A 17,504-nucleotide genomic window follows, 5' to 3' on the forward strand; every position below is an offset into this window, starting at 1 on the left:
GAATAGTTATCTAAAGACTGTTGCTTGGTTATTCGGTTGTGTGCAAACCCTTATCCTCTCCCATCTGTTTTTCTTTTTTCTTCTGGTGTTTCGCTCTGTTGTGAGTGCATATATGTGTTACTGGTATTTTCCTTTAACCAAGTACTTATTCCATTGTTTAGTAAATCTGTCCAGAGTCACATTGCAAATACAGCAACACTCCTAATATTTGTCAGGATAGACATTCAACACGGACATAGTGGAATGTTCAATACTCAGAACAGCATAAATCATATAAGAAAAAAGTGTACAAAAAAACTGCATTTATAAACAATAGTATAACATTTTTATATTTTTATTGACAAATAGAAAAATCACAGAACTAATTTAAAAAAAAAAACACGTAAAAGAAGTGGGAGCCACTAGGTGGCATCACAACCCCACATACAGGAATCATTTAAGAAGTAGATATAAACATATACATAATCAATTGAAATGCCTAATTACAGCTTCTAATGACAAAAAATGCCATTCATAGATTTAATCACATGAGGAAATACAGATACATGAAAAAAAAAAAAGAGTAACATGAAACCAGATCCAGGAAAAAAACCTAATCGCATGAGGAAATACAGATACATCAAGGTTTTTTCCTGGGTCTGGCACCACAGCCTTGCACAGGTATCGTATTACTCTATCCTTTTTTTAATGTATCTGTATTTCCTCGTGTCACGTGTGACTAAATCTATGAATGGCATTTTTTTGCCATTAGAAGTTGTACTTAAGCATTTCAATTGATAGTATGTTTATATCTACTTGCTAATGATTCCTGTATGTGGAGTTGTGGTGCCAACTCCTGTTTACCCTTGATTATCTGGATTGTGTATTCTTATGCGCTATTACTCCCCATTTCCCTGGGTGGGGGAGGGAACAGATTAAGGGTGGATTCAGGAGCTCAGCAAGGTATGTGGCCCAGGCGTCTTTACCATTAGAAGTAATCGGGGGACCAGGGACAGCAAGGATGCCCCTAGTGCTAGGAAGGAGCAGTTTCAACAGTGACAACACTTTCAGCCATGACGGTATGCCACCCATCCTGATATTTGTTCCCTATCTAGGTATATATGCCCTCTATCCAATACGCACTCGGTCACAATTGTACCCTCTGTGACCATGATCGAGGATGCACATCCAGCTCAGGTAGACATTGGCACCAGTGGGCCCCCCTCCAGCACCCCCTGCGACCACCAGCGTTATGTACCTGGTAGCTGAACAAATAAAAGGAAAAATCAGCATATACAGCTCTGGCAAAAATTGAGATCACTGCAAAATTTTCAGTTTGTCTAATTTTGTGTCGTGGCTGTGTGACAGTCACAACGCAAAGGCTCTCAATGCATGTGTTGTGATTGTCACACAGCCGCGACACATGCAGCTGCAGCACCGAACAGCTGATTATTGGGAGCGCTCCAGGTATCTGGGTTCCCGCTGCAGCTTCTTCGGTAGGCGCTATCGCTTGCTGAATAAGGAGGGAGCCGACAGTATTCACTCATGTCTAGTGGCCACCACTGGTCATACACCATCCTGCAGCAAGGCCTAGCTATCTGTCCCTTCAATTGTGTGGGGACTTATTACTTAGGAAATGTCAGGGCCCAATTCTCCTTTGTGAGGGGGTTCGCTGCATGTGCATCTCTGTGCCCGAATAATATTAGTCTGGTGTTACTGTATTACTGCTGTTCCAAGCACGTTGTTCTCTTAAAGAGACAGCACCCTTATTTAAATGCACTTAGACTGGAATTGTAAAGGCCTCTGTTCTGGAACAGGACTCTGGTTGTGTACGATGATGGTGGCTTGTGTGGTTTTCACGTACGTGTCTATGTGTAGTCACAGTCAGGAAAGAATTTCAGTAGAGGCCTAATAACTACAAGAACCGATGGAGGTGCTGGACAAATGTAAGCAAGTGGCTGCAGAACAGTTGGTAACTGGCTGCCAGTTAATAAAAATGGGCCATTCTGTGAGAATAGTGGCCATTGATGAGTGAGGCCTCTCCTGGTCGTGTCCTGGGGCCCCCCTGGCTACTTGATGAACATCTTTACCCTGATTATTACTGCTATATAAGACCCTGTGTTTTCTGTATTCTGCGGCTCTGTGTCCCGGTCTTCAGTCTTCTTTCTGTAGTATGTTGTCAGACATACTGTATACAATGTTAGTGCCCCAATCACAGACTGACTCCCACAACAATTGTAATGTATTTTGGGACCGGAGTTATATTATGAGATCTGTTCTCTGTGTATGGAGCCCCCTAAACGTCTGGTTCTAGTTGTGGAATATTCAGGGCAGTAGTGATCACTCCCATAATTGTTACTGTGTATGGAGTAAAAACCACACAACACTATATATATGTACAATTTTTTTATTGGAATAGCAATAAGCAACATTATAAAGAAAATATTAATGGCCCTTGAGGAAATTAAACTATGGTCACAGTGACTCTTAGTCTGGCTTCTGTGGAGACCGCAGAAGAGCTGCTGTCATTGGGGACAACCTGGGAGCCACTGGGACCCAAAGATCCAGAGGAAGGCGAAGAAACCCCCGGGAAAGTTCTGCTTCAGGGGGGGGAAAAATTAATTCCTGACCCCATTGCTGGCGATTGGATATTTCCTTGGATCTCGTGTCCTGCTGCATATTGCTGTATATAAGGCTTATGTCATGTGAACAATGGCCAAATGCCTGTTGGCTGAGCACTCGTCCTATATGATACAATCTGCGAGGGAGGCTCCTGATAGGGCTTCCAACGAAGAGGTAAAATTAGCCAAATGTGTATAAGGCTACTTTCACACATCAGGTTTTTGCCGTCAGGCACAATCCGGCGAATTTTGAAAAAAACGGATCCGTCGCAAATTGTGAAAAACTGATGCGACAGATCTGGGATTTTTTTTGCTGGATCTGTTTTTTTTTTAATTAGCCAGGGATAGAGCTTGGATTTCCTGTTCGAGAGAGAGAGAGAATAATTTGAATGGAAAAATGCATGCAGAAACCTGACTCGGTGGCCAGAATCATCATTTCACCTCACGTTTCATCAGTCTTTCGCCGGATCAGTCGCTGGGCGGTTTTTTTTTTCGCCGGACAGAAAAAACGTTCCTATGAACGTTTTCTTCGGCCGCCGGAAAACTTATCGAAACGTGAGGCCATCCGTCACAATCCGGCGCTAATACACTGTGTGCAGAATTATTAAGCAAGTTGTATTTTAGAGGATTATTTTTATTATTGATCTACAACTATGTTCTCAATCAACCCAAAAGACTCATAAATATCAAAGCTTAGTATTTTTGGAAGTTGGAGTATTTCTTTTTTAGATTTGGCTATCTTAGGAGGATATTTGTTTGTGTAACTATTACTGTGCAGAATTATTAGGCAACTTAATAAAAACCAAATATATTCCCATCTCACTTGTTTATTTTCACCAGGTAAACCAATATAACTGCACAAAATTTAGAAATAAACATTCCTGACATGCAAAAATAAACCCCCCAAAAATTAGTGACCAATATAGCCACCTTTCTTTATGATGACACTCAACAGCCTTCCATCCATAGATTCTGTCAGTTGCTTGATCTGTTTCGAATCAACATTGCGTGCAGCAGCCACCACAGCATCCCAGACACTGTTCCCAGAGGTGTACTGTTTTCCCTCCCTGTAGATCTCACATTTTATGAGGGAAACACAAGTTCTCTATGGGGTTCAGATCAGGAGAACAAGGGGGCCATGTCATTATTTTTTCTTCTTTGAGACCTTTACTAGCCAGCCACGCTGTGGAGTAGCTAGAGACATGTGATGAAGCATTATCCTGCATGAAAATCATGTTTTTCTTGAACGATACTGACTTCTTCCTGTACCACTGCTTGAAGAAGTTGTCTTCCAGAAACTGGCAGTAGGTCTGGGAGTTGAGCTTCACTCCATCCTCAACCCGAAAAGGTCCAGCCTGATGACCTCATGGAACTGCCAATGGTGATGCCCACCCTTATGACCTCATGGACCAACCCACCATGATGACCTCATGGATCCACCCATGGACTAGCTAATTGCCCAACCCACTAATCAATGGAATACATCTGATCACTCCCATTTTAGAGCTAACCGAGCCCCCTTACAGGGGTTATATAAACCTATGTTAGGATTAAATAAAGGTCTTGGAGCTGAGCCATAGATTGATCAAAAAGAGCTTACATCCGACTGTGTGTTGTCTGATGTTATTTACTTAGTGTGCACCTGATCAATATCCATTAGGCCAGGAGTAGGCAACTAGAGTGAACATTTCTTATTGTTCAACCTAACATTTTGGCCTCCCAAAATGGGGCCAGCAGAGGTTGAAGCCCTAAAACCTGAGGACCGGTGAGTGGAATGGCAGGATGCGCTGAATGCCCCGAACCAGGAGACTGATCACCTCCTTATCAGAAAACTGTGTCTGCTGATTTTTGTCATCTGTAGTCTTTACCTGTGTCCTTGGGGGTATTCTGTGCCGCTTGCCTAACTGTGTCCGGTTTTTGCAGTATCTGTAAGATAACAAAAGGGTGTCTCCGCTGCTGGCCATTTAATTGCAAGAACCATCACGTGTTTTAGTTGCCTACTGCCTGTTATGTGTTGTGAAGAAGGGAGATGACTGGTAGTTAGGAGAGCAAGTGGGTTTTTCAGCAGTGTTTAAAAAAAAAAAAAGATCTGGTCTGTGGTACAGTACACGGTTGTTTCCTGTGATATGATTTTCAGTTCTGGATAGGAGAAACTAGGCCTGGAGTGAGTTGACTCGGACTAGTAGGGGCACATGACTTGGAGTGAGTTGACTCAGAGCAGAGCCCAATAAATTTAGTTTTGGCATGTGACTTGAAGTGGGTTGACTCAGTGTGGAGCCTAATAAATTGAGTTTTGCACGAGACTTGGAGTGGGGTGACTCAGTGCGGAGCCTAATAAATTGAGCTTTGGCAGGTGACCTGGAGTGAGTTGACTCAGTGCGGAGCCTAATAAATTGAGTTTTGGCTGGTGACTAAATCTGGCAATCTTTCATGCAGAATGATCATACACGCTGTGACCCTTACTTTTGACCTTATTCATCCAGTTGTTAGTGCTCAACAAGTTTTCGCAGCAATAATTTGCATTTTAGAGTATGCAAATATTAGTGAGCAGATTGAGACCTTGACCATTCCCGCTATTGGTGCTGGCATTTTCAGTTTCCCATTTATGCATGTGCAAGAGAAATTGTTGGAAATATAATGAACAAGTGCAGCCCCCAAGCATTTGCTGCCTCTCCAAAATCAGGTAAATTAGTAATGAGGACAGGACTGTTAAAGCTTTTAAGACTGCCTGCGTCAACTGGACTCCACCCTATGATATTGAAGCTGCCCAAATAGAGCTTCTCATTCCAGGACTGTTACCTCTTCCTGCTCCTCATACACAAGTGATTACATCTGTACTCCCGGTACCACCTCTACTCCCGCCTCAGGTGCCTTCACCAACAGTGCCAATGCTCATGTCTGAGGAGCCCACCCTCTGCATCAAATTTACACCCCAGCAAGCTGCTACTCTGTTGAACCAACTTCCAGATCCAGAAAAAAAACAGCCAATGCATTTCTACAGAAGCATGCGTCAAATCCAAAGGAATTAATCAGCCACATGGCAAGATCTTATTTCCCTGGCAAATCTTAAAGCAGACGATGCATATTGGCCTGTTACGGAAATCCCATTCAATGATGCCTCACTTGCCAGTAACACCACATGGGACTCTGGTGTTGAGTTCTGCCAGAAACTTAAGATATGGGCCTCGGATAAGTTGGCTGACTTATCACATATTGTCGCCAATGGATTCTAGATGCCTCCAAGCTGATGCAGTCATTGTACGATGACCTCAAGACATCAGTGTTTCCACTATTTCCCAAATCTGAGGAAGCTTTCTATGCTCTTAAACAGGCCATACAGTCTACACCAGCTCTTGGAATCCCAAATTCCGATATCATCTTAGGACATCTGGTTCTCTTAATGGCTCCACATGACATAAAAGCTATTCTTACAACCTAAACATCTGTCATCGCAGAGTCATATAAGACTCCAATGTTCCCTCTTGGTTCTGGATAATGTCACTCTTGTACGCTGCACCATCCTCAACCCGTCCACGCTGATTCCTCTTTCCAGGGGGATGTGGATGATGATACTGATGCTCTCAGTGAAGATGCCTTTACACATTCAGAGGATCATGACTGTCTCAAACAAATGCAGGAAGAAGCAGCCTCCAAGAAAAACGTGTCTGAAGACCCATTCCCACATGCTCACCTGATGTTCTTCACTGGTTCCAGATCTGCAGATGAAACAGGAAGGTTCCATATGGAATATACCATGGTTACACATGACCAGGTCATCTCAGCCGTATCCCTACCACCGCACATGTCTGCACAAGAAGCGGGGAATATAAGGTTTTGACACTGGCTTGTCAGGAAGTGATGGAGAAGGTGGTCAACATGGACACGGATTCAAGATATGCTTTCGAAGTGGCTCATGACTTCGGCAGTATCTGGGCAGCCAGAGGATACCTAACGTCTAGTGGAACTCCTGTAAAACATGCTGCTACCATACAAGAACTTGTGGCAGCTCTAGATCTGCCTTCGGAGGTTGCAGTTATCAAGCTCAAAGTTCATGGGAGATTGGATTCTCCAGAAGCAAGGGGGAACTTCTTTGCTGACAAAACAGCAAAAACTTATGCTGCGGATCCGTTTGGGAAAGAGAAAGCAGCAGTGTATGTGTCACAAGACACTGAAGAAGGGCCTCAAAGCTCTCTCATGAGGTTTATCCATCTACATCAAGACAAAACACCAGATGATGAAAAGAAGTCATGGCAAGAAGGAGCTAAAAAGGATGAAGATGGAGTCTGGAGGATGAACAAAAAGGTCTGTCTACCCTGCAATCGGTACCCCTCAGTGACAGAATGGGCACATGGTATCACCCACAGAGGCAAGAATCAGATGAATTACTTGATTTGGAGACTTACATGGTACCTGGGATCTCAACTGTCACCCAAAAATATTGCACGTCCTGCCTTGTGTGTGCAACATGCAATCCAGCAATGCCTCAGAAAGTTACTCAGAAACATTTGGCTAAACCACTCTATCCCTTTCAGAGAATTCAAATCGATCATATTCAAATGTCAAAAGTAGGGAAGTACTAATATGTACTGGTAGTGACTGACATGTTCTCAGGATGGCCCGAAGCCTATCATCACTGGAAGAGTGACTATTAAGAGACAGATGACTGAAGTATGCAGATATGGGGTCCCAGAGGTAATTGAGAGTGACCAAGGACCCGCATTCCTTGCAGCACTGACTAAAGAACTATGGACATTGGTAGGAGCTGATTTGGGTTTACGTACTCCATATTATTCTCAGGGCAGTGGAAAAGTAGAAAGACTGTATGGCACCTTGAAAAATAAAATACTGAAAGCCAGTCAGGAGCAGGGCCGTTTTTGCCACTAGGCACTTGAGGGCACGTGCCTAGGGTGGGACAATGCAGGGGGCAGCACTTGAGCAAGGTTTTTTTTTTCCTTTAAGTCCTGGGTAACCTCCCGACCAACCGCCCCCCGGCCGCCCGCCCGCCCGCCTGCCTGCCTCCCACCCACCCTTCTTGAAGACGATACTCACCCTGCTCCAGCGATGCCTGGTCTCAGCATCTGAAGCTCATCCTGAATGAGCGGTCACGTGGTACCGCTCATTAAGGTCATGAATATGCGCATATTCATGACCTTAATGAGTGGTATCACATGACCGCTCACGCAGGAAGAAGGTGCTGTGCCGGGAGTCGGGACAAAGCCAGAGGGATGTCGGCGCGGTGTGGGAAAGGTGAGTATGAGGGACGGGGGGATGAAGGAGGACGGTAAGCCATGGTGCCATGCAAGATGGGAGCAGGAGGGGTGGAGAGATGAGCTATGCATACAGGGGGGAATATGAGCCATGCATACAGGGGGGGAATATGAGCCATGCATACAGGGGGGAATATGAGCCATGCATACAGGAGGGGGAATATGAGCCATGAATACAGGGGGGAATATGAGCCATGCATACAGGAGGGGGAATATGAGCCATGCATACAGGAGGGGGAATATGAGCCATGCATACAGGGGGGGACATGAGCCATGCATACGGGATAGGAGGGAGATGAGCCATGCATACAGGAGGGGGTCATTATACAGTATGGAGCATCATGTGTGGCCATTATACAGTATTGAGCATCATGTGGGATCATTATACAGTATGGAGAACTGTGTGTGGCTATTATACAGTATTGAGCATCATGTGTGGCCATTATACAGTATGGAGCACTGTGTGGCCATTATACAGTATGGAGCATCATGTGTGGCCATTATACAGTATGGAGCATCATGTGTGGCAATTATACAGTATTGAGCATCATGTGGGATCATTATACAGTATGGAGAACTGTGTGTGGCCATTATACAGTTTTGAGCATCATGTGTGGCCATTATACAGTTTTGAGCATCATGTGTGGCCATTATACAGTATGGAGCATCATGTGTGGCCGTTATACAGTATGGAGCATCATGCGTGGCCGTTATACAGTATGGAGCACTGTGTGGCCATTATACAGTATGGAGCATCATGTGTGGCCATTATACAGTCCGGAACATCATGTGTGGCCATTATACAGTATTGAGCATCATGTGGGATAATTATATTGTATGGAGAACTCTGTGTGGCCGTTATACAGTATGGAACACTATGTGTGGCCATTATACAGTATGGAGCACTGTGTGGCCATTATACAGTATGGAGCACTGTGTGGCCATTATACATTATGGAGCATCATGTGTGGCCATTATACACTATGGAGCATCATGTGTGGCCACTATACAGCATTGAGCATCATGTGTGGCCATTATACAGTATGGAGAACTGTGTGTGGCCATTATACAGTATGGAGCATCATGTGTGGTGGCCGTTATACAGTATTGAGCATTATGTGTTTCCATTATAGAGTATGGAGCATCATGTGTGGCCATTATACAGTATGGAGCACTGTGTGGTCATATTTTTTTTTGTTTATAATTATTGTATATAAAACCGTGTGATCAGCAGTGCCAAATGGCTGTGGTTGGGATGTGGATATGGGTGTGACTAGTTGTGAAATGGGTGTGGTCAGAGGCGTGGCCTAAAATTTGCCGCGGCGCACTACGCGCGCCGCAAACTTTATGCCTCCTTCCCTTCAAAAGTTGGGAGGTATGGTACCGCATTTGCCAGATCATGGCAAAGTGCCGCAAATCCCATAGGGAATGAATGAGGCCAAACGCAGTGTTGCCGTAAGTGATCTGTTACGTGGCACATGCAGAAAAACTGCCGGATCTGCTGCAAAAGGCGACTTTCACATCAGCGATTGTTGCCAAAGTCACTGCCGATAGTGTCATACTCACCAAAGGGGGAGGCAGCACTAAAAGTGCCTAGGGCAGCAGAAACTCTAAATACAGCCTGGTCAGGAGGTCAGACTTCCTTGGATATTTTCCACAACAGCTAGCCTTAGGAAGTGATACTCTTGTAAGTTATCTCATTGCCCTTACTAAAGAACTGTCAGTAACACATGTACAAGTTTTATCATCCATTCCCGAACCAGATTCCAGTGAAGGAATACCATACTTTCCAACCTGGTGACTATGTGCTGATAAAGAAGTTCATCAGAAAGACATCCCTGGAGTTGAGATTTGAGGGTCCCTACCAAGTCCTGTTGACCACTCCTACTTCGGCCATGATTGCTGTTTACACTGTAAACTTGTTAGACAGGTAGGGACAGATCAGGATCTGACTTGTTTCTCAAAGTCCAGCTACAAAGGGAGGTTTTCCACATGGGAAAACTTGTCTCAAACTGGTGAAATCTCCAATCCCCCTCTCCTGTGCGAGACAGTCAGAACTAGGATGTAAACATCAGGGTTATTCACGTGTATTCTTTGTAACCATGGTGATGGGAGATTGGAGAGTAATAGACCCAGCAGGTAGGAAAGTCCTGAGAATGCGGGTAGCGCGCTCAATTATACCTCCTGTTATACCCATAATTGGTCACACATTCTCTGGTGTCTATAGCATCCGTATTGTCATGAAGCCTCTGATGTCATAGTGACACTTAACAATGATGGGATAGGGAACCAGAGTAGGATCAAGGAAACAAAAGGTTAATAAAGTAGGAGGGACTGTTGAAGAGAGCCATAAGATCAAATACTTAATTAACCTCAAGACATAAGAGATTGAGAGAAATGACCCATAAGGTGTATTATTTCACCTTACATAAGCTCTTCAGGGTGGTGCAAACACACAGAGTGTTCTTATATTACACAGACGAGAAGAAAAGAAATGGAGCACTCACCCAGTCCTTAATAATCAATTTCTTTAATCCATATTACAATGATATCCACATTTCAATAAGGTGCAATGTGCGGTGTGCAGGTGGCAGGGGAGTAAGCAGGTGAACAAGCCTGACGAACTACTGCCATTTCGCGCTGCTCATGTGCTTCTACGGGTCCACGTCATGCACTTCTACTTGTCCCCTCCCAAAAATATTTTAATGAAACAAAAAAAAGGAAAAAAATTGGTATCACTGTGTCCGGAACAACCCATAAAACTGTCCCACCAGTTAACCCCTTCAGTGAACAACGTAAAAAATGCAAAAGGCTAGTCAAAAAAGGGATTTTTTTTCATCATATCGCTGAACAAGAAGTGGAATAAAACACTATAAGAAGACAAATGTAAATAAAATTGATATCTCTGAAAACGTCATCTTGTCCTGAAAAAAGCAAGCTGCCATACTGTTCATTCAGCATAAAAATAAAAAAAGTTATAGTGCTCAGAATAAAGCAATGTAAAAATAATTATTTTTTCTATATTATTATTGCATAAAAGCATCAAAACACACAAAAAAATAAATAGTTATCTAATCACTTATACAGTACAAGGAACAGCTTCGAAAAAAAGAAAAACAATTCTTCACCTACTGTTGATTTGTACATTCTACCTCCCAAAGATCTTAGTAAGGCTTGGTGCATATTTATCTTGTGCTGTACGCTGACTGCTTACAGCAGGGTTAATATAAATCTCTGAAACACATGATTAAGACAGAACTCTCGAAGGAAGATTCCCTATAATGAGGCAGATGGAATCACTGTGGACATTGTCTGGTCTATGATCTGGTGGTGTCTGTCTTTTTAGGCATGCATAAAAGTGCAGTAGGTCACAGTTTTGTGCACCTCTGAAAAGGACAATGCTGAACAGAGGCCAGACGGAATCCAGAGCTTCCTCCTTGTAGTGAATTGATCCCTCAAAAGTTTCATCTGAATTTTGTCACTCAGATTTAGATAGAAACTCCAATGTAAGTGCTCAACATAGGGCCCTGGATAAATGTGATCTCAAATGTTTTGTAAAATGTTCCTAGCAAAAGCTTCATATCAATCCATAAAAAAGCAAGTCCCCACTCAGGTACATCATCTGTCATACTTGTATATGGAAATATAGAGGGCTTCCATGTTACTGGTACTACAAAGGCTCTAGATAAGCAAAATTGCTCTTCCCCCAAAAAGAAATCCAGTGAATTCTTCACTCCCAAGTCCATGTGCCCCCTTACCTTGTTAGCCCCACAGTGTGCCTAAACCACATTTACCCTCGACATATTTGGCATTTCTGTAGCGATGAAAGCCCACCTAATGTATGGGTGCATGTCTCCAGAAGCATGAGCTGTGTACAATCTACTGGTTACTAAAACGTACTGGTCACTACAATGTACTGCTCACTACAATGGCAGTATGAAATTTTCACTCAGCAATATCCAATACTGCTTGTTTCTGTAAAACATCCATGGAGTCAAAATTGTCTGTACACCTGTAGATAAATTCTCAAAGGGGTATAATTTGCAAAATTGGGTAATTTGAAGGGGGAATCTTCTCTCCTAGCATTTAGGGGCTATGTATATAGAGTCCACAAACTAGTCTAGGAAAATCTGTGCTCCAGGAGTCGAATAGCGCTCCAACCCTCCCGAGTGTCACTGTATGGCTAAGTAGCAGTGTCCAGCTGCGTATGGGGTATTTCTACATTCTACAGAAATTGTGGGACAAATTTTGGTGCCAATTCTGTCCTTTTCCCTTTGGGAAAATGTAAAATCTTAGGGCTAAAAAAATTTTGGTGGTAAAAATGTAATTAGCTTTTCTCTCCTGCCCAATAGTATAAAAATTCTGTGACACTCCTGTGGTGTCAATATGATCACTGATTAATCATAAATTGCCCAAGGCAAAGAAATCCTAACTAAAGACCATGAAATTTAATTTTTAATGATACTATTAAAGGGAATTTCTTAAAGGGAATCTGTCACCCCACAAATCGAGCTATATGAGCTAAGGCCACCGGCATCTGGGGCTTATCTACAGCATTCCGTAATGTCAGTGGCCTTAGCTCATATACGAATTTTGGGGTGACAGACTCCCTTTAAAATCCACTTTAGTCAGTGTATATCTCTCTGTGGACACCAACATACTATTCATTAGACTAAGGGTACCGTCACACAGTACCATTTTAATCGCTACGACGGCACGATCCGTGACGTCGCAGCGATCGTATGATTATCGCTCCAGCGTCGTAGACTGCGGTCACACGTTGCAATCATGGCGCTGGAGCGATGCCGAAGTCCCCGGGTAACCAGGGTAAACATCGGGTTACTAAGCGCAGGGCCGCGCTTAGTAACCCGATGTTTACCCTGGTTACCAGCGTAAACGTAAAAAAACAAACCGTACATACTTACATTCCGGTGTCTGTCCCCCGGCGTTCTGCTTCTCTCCACTGTGTAAGCGCCATAGCCGGAAAGCAGAGCGGTGACGTCACCGATGTGCTCGCTTTCCGGCTGGCCGGCGCTCACAGTGCAGAGAAGCTGAGACGCCGGGGGACAGACACCGGAATGTGAGTATGTACGGTTTGTTTTTTTACGTTTACGCTGGTAACCAGGGTAAACATCGGGTTACTAAGCGCGGCCCTGCGCTTAGTTACCCGATGTTTACCCTGGTTACAAGCGAACACATCGCTGGATCGCTGTCACACACAACGATCCAGCGATGTCAGCGGGTGATCAAGCGACGAAAGAAAGTTCCAAACGATCTGCTACGACGTACGATTCTCAGCAGGCTCCCTGATCGCTGCTGCGTGTCAGACACTGCGATATCGTAACGATATCGCTAGAACGTCACGAATCGTACCGTCGTAGCGATCAAAATGGTACTGTGTGACAGTACCCTAACATCCTAATTGTGCTCACTGTCCTCGTAAACCATATCTCTTTTTAAAGGGTTAGGATAACATAGTGAGGCCGCTACCTATACCCTATTAATGGATACACCCCATACATGCACTGACTAGTGCTTTTAAAACTTTCTCCTATGCCTCCCAATATATTTCACCAGATGGACTGGCGTCAGGGGATTGAGGCTTTATAGCAAAAAAAATTTTAAAAATGGGTCTAAAGTAGAATTTTAGTGAAAAAAAGGTAAATTTTCATTTTTTCCTTTTACATTCCAAAAATTTCTGTGAAGCGCCTAAAGGATTAGAAAACTTCTTGAGTGTGGTTTTGAGCACCTTGCAGGATGCAATTTTTAGAAAGGTGTCAATATTGCATATTTTCTACCATATAGGCCCCTCAACTTCACTTCAAATGTAATGTGATTCCTAAAAAAATGGTTTTGTAAATTTTGTTGAAAAAAGAGAAATAGCTGGTCAAATTTTAACCATTATAACTTTCTAACAAAAAATGTTTCAAAAATTGTGCTGATGTAAAGTAGACATGTGGAAAATGTTATTTATTAACTATTTTGTGTGAAAAATTGTGTGATTTAAGGGCAAAAAAATAAAACATTTCAAAATTGTAAATGTTTTTTGCCAACTTTCCTTTTTTTTATCTTTTTTTTCCCAAATAAACGCAAGTCTTATCCAAGAAACTTTACCACTATCGTGAAGTACAATATGTCATAAAAAAAAGTCTCTGAATCACTGAGATCTATTGAAGCCTTTTGAAGGTATATGCACACATTGCGGATTCCATTGCGGATTTTTCCACACGGATTCTGAAAAATCCACAGGTAAAACGCCCTGCATTTTACCTGTGCATTTACCACAGATTTACTGCCGATTTCACCTGCATTTTTACACCTGCGGATTCCAATTATGGAACAGGTGTAAAACGCTGCGAAATCCGCACAAAGAATTGACATACTGCGGAAAGTAAACCACAGCGTTTCCGCGCAGAATTTTCCACAGCATAGGCACTGCAGATTTTGTTTTCCATAGGTTAACATGGTACTGTACACCGCATGGAAAGCTGCTGCGAATCCGCAGCCAAATCTGCAACGAGTGCACGTACCCTTAGTTATAAAGTGACACTGGGCAGAATTGCAAAATTTGACCTGGTTATGAAGGAGCAAACAGGCTTGGAGGTGAAGGGGTTACATAAAAAATAAACTATGCATGATTGGAATCTGTGTATTTGTACTGACCTGAGTAATCATATTACCAGGACAGTTTTATCATATAGTGGACATGGTAAATAAAAACCCAAAAAACATTCGTGGAATTTCACTTTTTTGAAATTTCACTGCACTTGGAATTTTTGTCCAATTTTCCAGTACGCTATATGGTAAAATAAATGAAGTCATTCAAAACTACAACTTGTCCCACAAAGAACAAGCCTTCATACAGCAATATTGATGGGAAATAAAAAAATTATGGCTCTTCGAAGAAGGGGATGAAAAAAGTCAAAGTTAAATGTCAGTGTCTGACAACAGCATTAACAACTCGCCAGGTAAAAAGTCAGCTCGCCATGCGAAAAACAAGTCCCAACACAACTTCATTGACTGAAAAATAAAATTTACAAAAGGAAATTTTTGACCAAAGTTCACTACCTGATATAACTAGTTTAAACACAGGAAGTATGCCTGCTACTTAGCAAATTAAACCTTGACAAATCCCTCAGCCCAGATGGCATTCATCCATGGATACTGAGGGAATTGAGGTCAGTAATTCACAGGCCAGCAGATCTCATATTCTTAGACTGTCTTGTAACAGGGTCGGTACAACGGAATTGGAGGATGGCTCACGTGGCATCACGAATTCTTAAGGGATTCGTGGCAGTTCTGGGTTTTCTGGAATTTAAATGTTTTTTCTTTCTTTGGTCAAGCAAGAGTTAATGTCAGTGTCTTGCTGGCAGTTTCTTTTAGGCTGGTCAGCTGATGTTGGTTGGTAACCACTCCCACCTCCCTTTAAACAGTCACATGACCCATCAGCTGATCATCGATTATAGAGTTTTCTTCTATGAAGACCAGCTAGGTGCGTGGATCTCGCCTGTGACTGTGGTATTGCCGCTGTTGGAGTTCTATTATCCTGGTGTCCATGTGTGGTACCCATATTTAACAAAACATAAGAAGGTGGATCCAGACCACTCTCGTCTGGTAAGTCTGACATCAGTAGGGTGCAAAGTTTTTAAGGCCATTAGAAGAGATGACCTGCATAAAATAATATGATAAATGACAACCAGAATGGATTCACATGTTGGGTTTCTATGAGGAGGTAAGTGCAAATCTGGATGTTGGTAATGCAGCTGATGTGATTTATCTGGACTTTGCAAAGGGATTTGATATTGTACCACACAACAGTGATATACTTAAAGGGAACCTGTCACCCGTTTTTTTCAATATGAGCTAAAAATAGATTTAAATAGGGCCTGAGCTGTGCTTTATAACTGTGTCTTTATTGTCCTCTGATTCCCCAATTTCCCCATCCAGAACTTCTTGCGTAAGTTTTGTAGATAAGCAACTTACGCAAAAAGTTCTGGATGGGGAAATTTTACCGGCATCCAGGACAACACCATTTGCATAGCCAGTTTTCCGGGTCACACAGGTTACAGAGAAGAGCCGCGTATGCGCAGAGACGAGCTGTATGCTATGCACACAGTTGGGCAAAGCATAATGCGCAGGCGTGACATTAGACTTAACTGCCCAGGCGCGAAGCACTACGCAAACGCCGGGAAGAAATTACTTAGGGAAAAGCAAGAGGTGGGGGAGAAACATGGAAATCACAACGCCCATTTGACCAGACCGCCGTGATTGAGAGGTGAAAACGGCGACTTTACTAAGGTATTTTGGCAGCAAAGGTGGGGAATCAGGGGACAATAAAGGCACAGTTATAAAGCACAGCTCAGGCCCTATTTAAAGCTATTTTTAGCTCATATTGAAAAAACGGGGTGACAGGTTCCCTTTAAGCTCCATACTCAGGGACTGGGGAAAACTATATGCAAATGGGTAAGGAATTGGCTAAATGACAGGAAACAAAGAGTTGTCATAAATGGAATGGTCTCTAGATGGGATATAGTCAGCAGTGGGGTACCGCAGGGATCTGTGCTAGTACTGATTCTTTTTCACCTCTTTATTAACCCCCAGAGCTTTTTTCGGTTTTGAGTTTTTGTTTTTCACTCCCCTCCTTCCCAGAGCCATAACATTTTTATTTTTCCATCAATGTGGCCATGTGAGGGCTTATTTTCTGCGGGATGAGTTGTACTTTTGAACAACACCATTGGTTTTACCATGTCGTGTACTAAAAAGTAGGAAACAAAATTCCAAGTGCGGTGAAATTGCAAATAAAGTGCAATCCCACACTTGTTTTTTGTTTGGCTTTTTTGCTAGGTTTACTAAATGCTAAAGCTATCCTGCCATTATGATTCTCCAGATCATTATGAGTTCATAGACACCAAACATGTCTAGGTTCTCTTTCATCTAAGTGGTGAAAAAAAATTCCACACTTTGCTAAAAAAACTTTTAAAAAAAACTGCGCAATTTTACGATACCCATAGCGTCTCCATTTTTCATGATCTGCATTTAGGTGAAGGCTTATTTTTTGTGTGCCGAGCTGACGTTTTTAATTATACCACTTTTGTGCAGATACATTCTTTTGATCGCCTGTTATTGCATTTTAATGCAATGTCACGAAGACCAAAAAAAGTTATTCTGACGTTTTGACTTTTTTATATCGCTACACCATTTAGAGATCAGGTTAATTCTTTTTTATTGCTATTTCGGTCGATTCTGAATGCGGCGATGGCAAATATTTGTAGTTTGATTTTTTTTTATTGTTTTATTTTGAATGGGGTGAAAGGGGGGTGATTTGAACTTTTATATTTTTTTTATTTTTTTCATTTTTTTAAAAACTTTTTTTTTTTACTTTTGGCATGCTTCAGTAGCTTCCATGGGAGGCTAGAAGCTGCCACAACTTGATTGGCTCTGCTACACAGAGGCGATGCTCAGATCGCCTCTATGTAGCAGAATTACAGACTTTCTATGACCTGTTGTGAATTAGACTTTTTTGGCTCCCTCTTGTGGTCAGTAGTGATATGACTCTGGGATTGTCTTTTCTCAGTTTGGCACCCACCTGGGTCGTTAGTCCAGGGGTGTTGCTATATAAACTTCCTGGATTCTCAGT

Source organism: Ranitomeya variabilis, chromosome 5 (genome assembly GCF_051348905.1).
Source record: "Ranitomeya variabilis isolate aRanVar5 chromosome 5, aRanVar5.hap1, whole genome shotgun sequence".
NCBI classification, from domain to species: Eukaryota; Metazoa; Chordata; class Amphibia; order Anura; family Dendrobatidae; genus Ranitomeya; species Ranitomeya variabilis.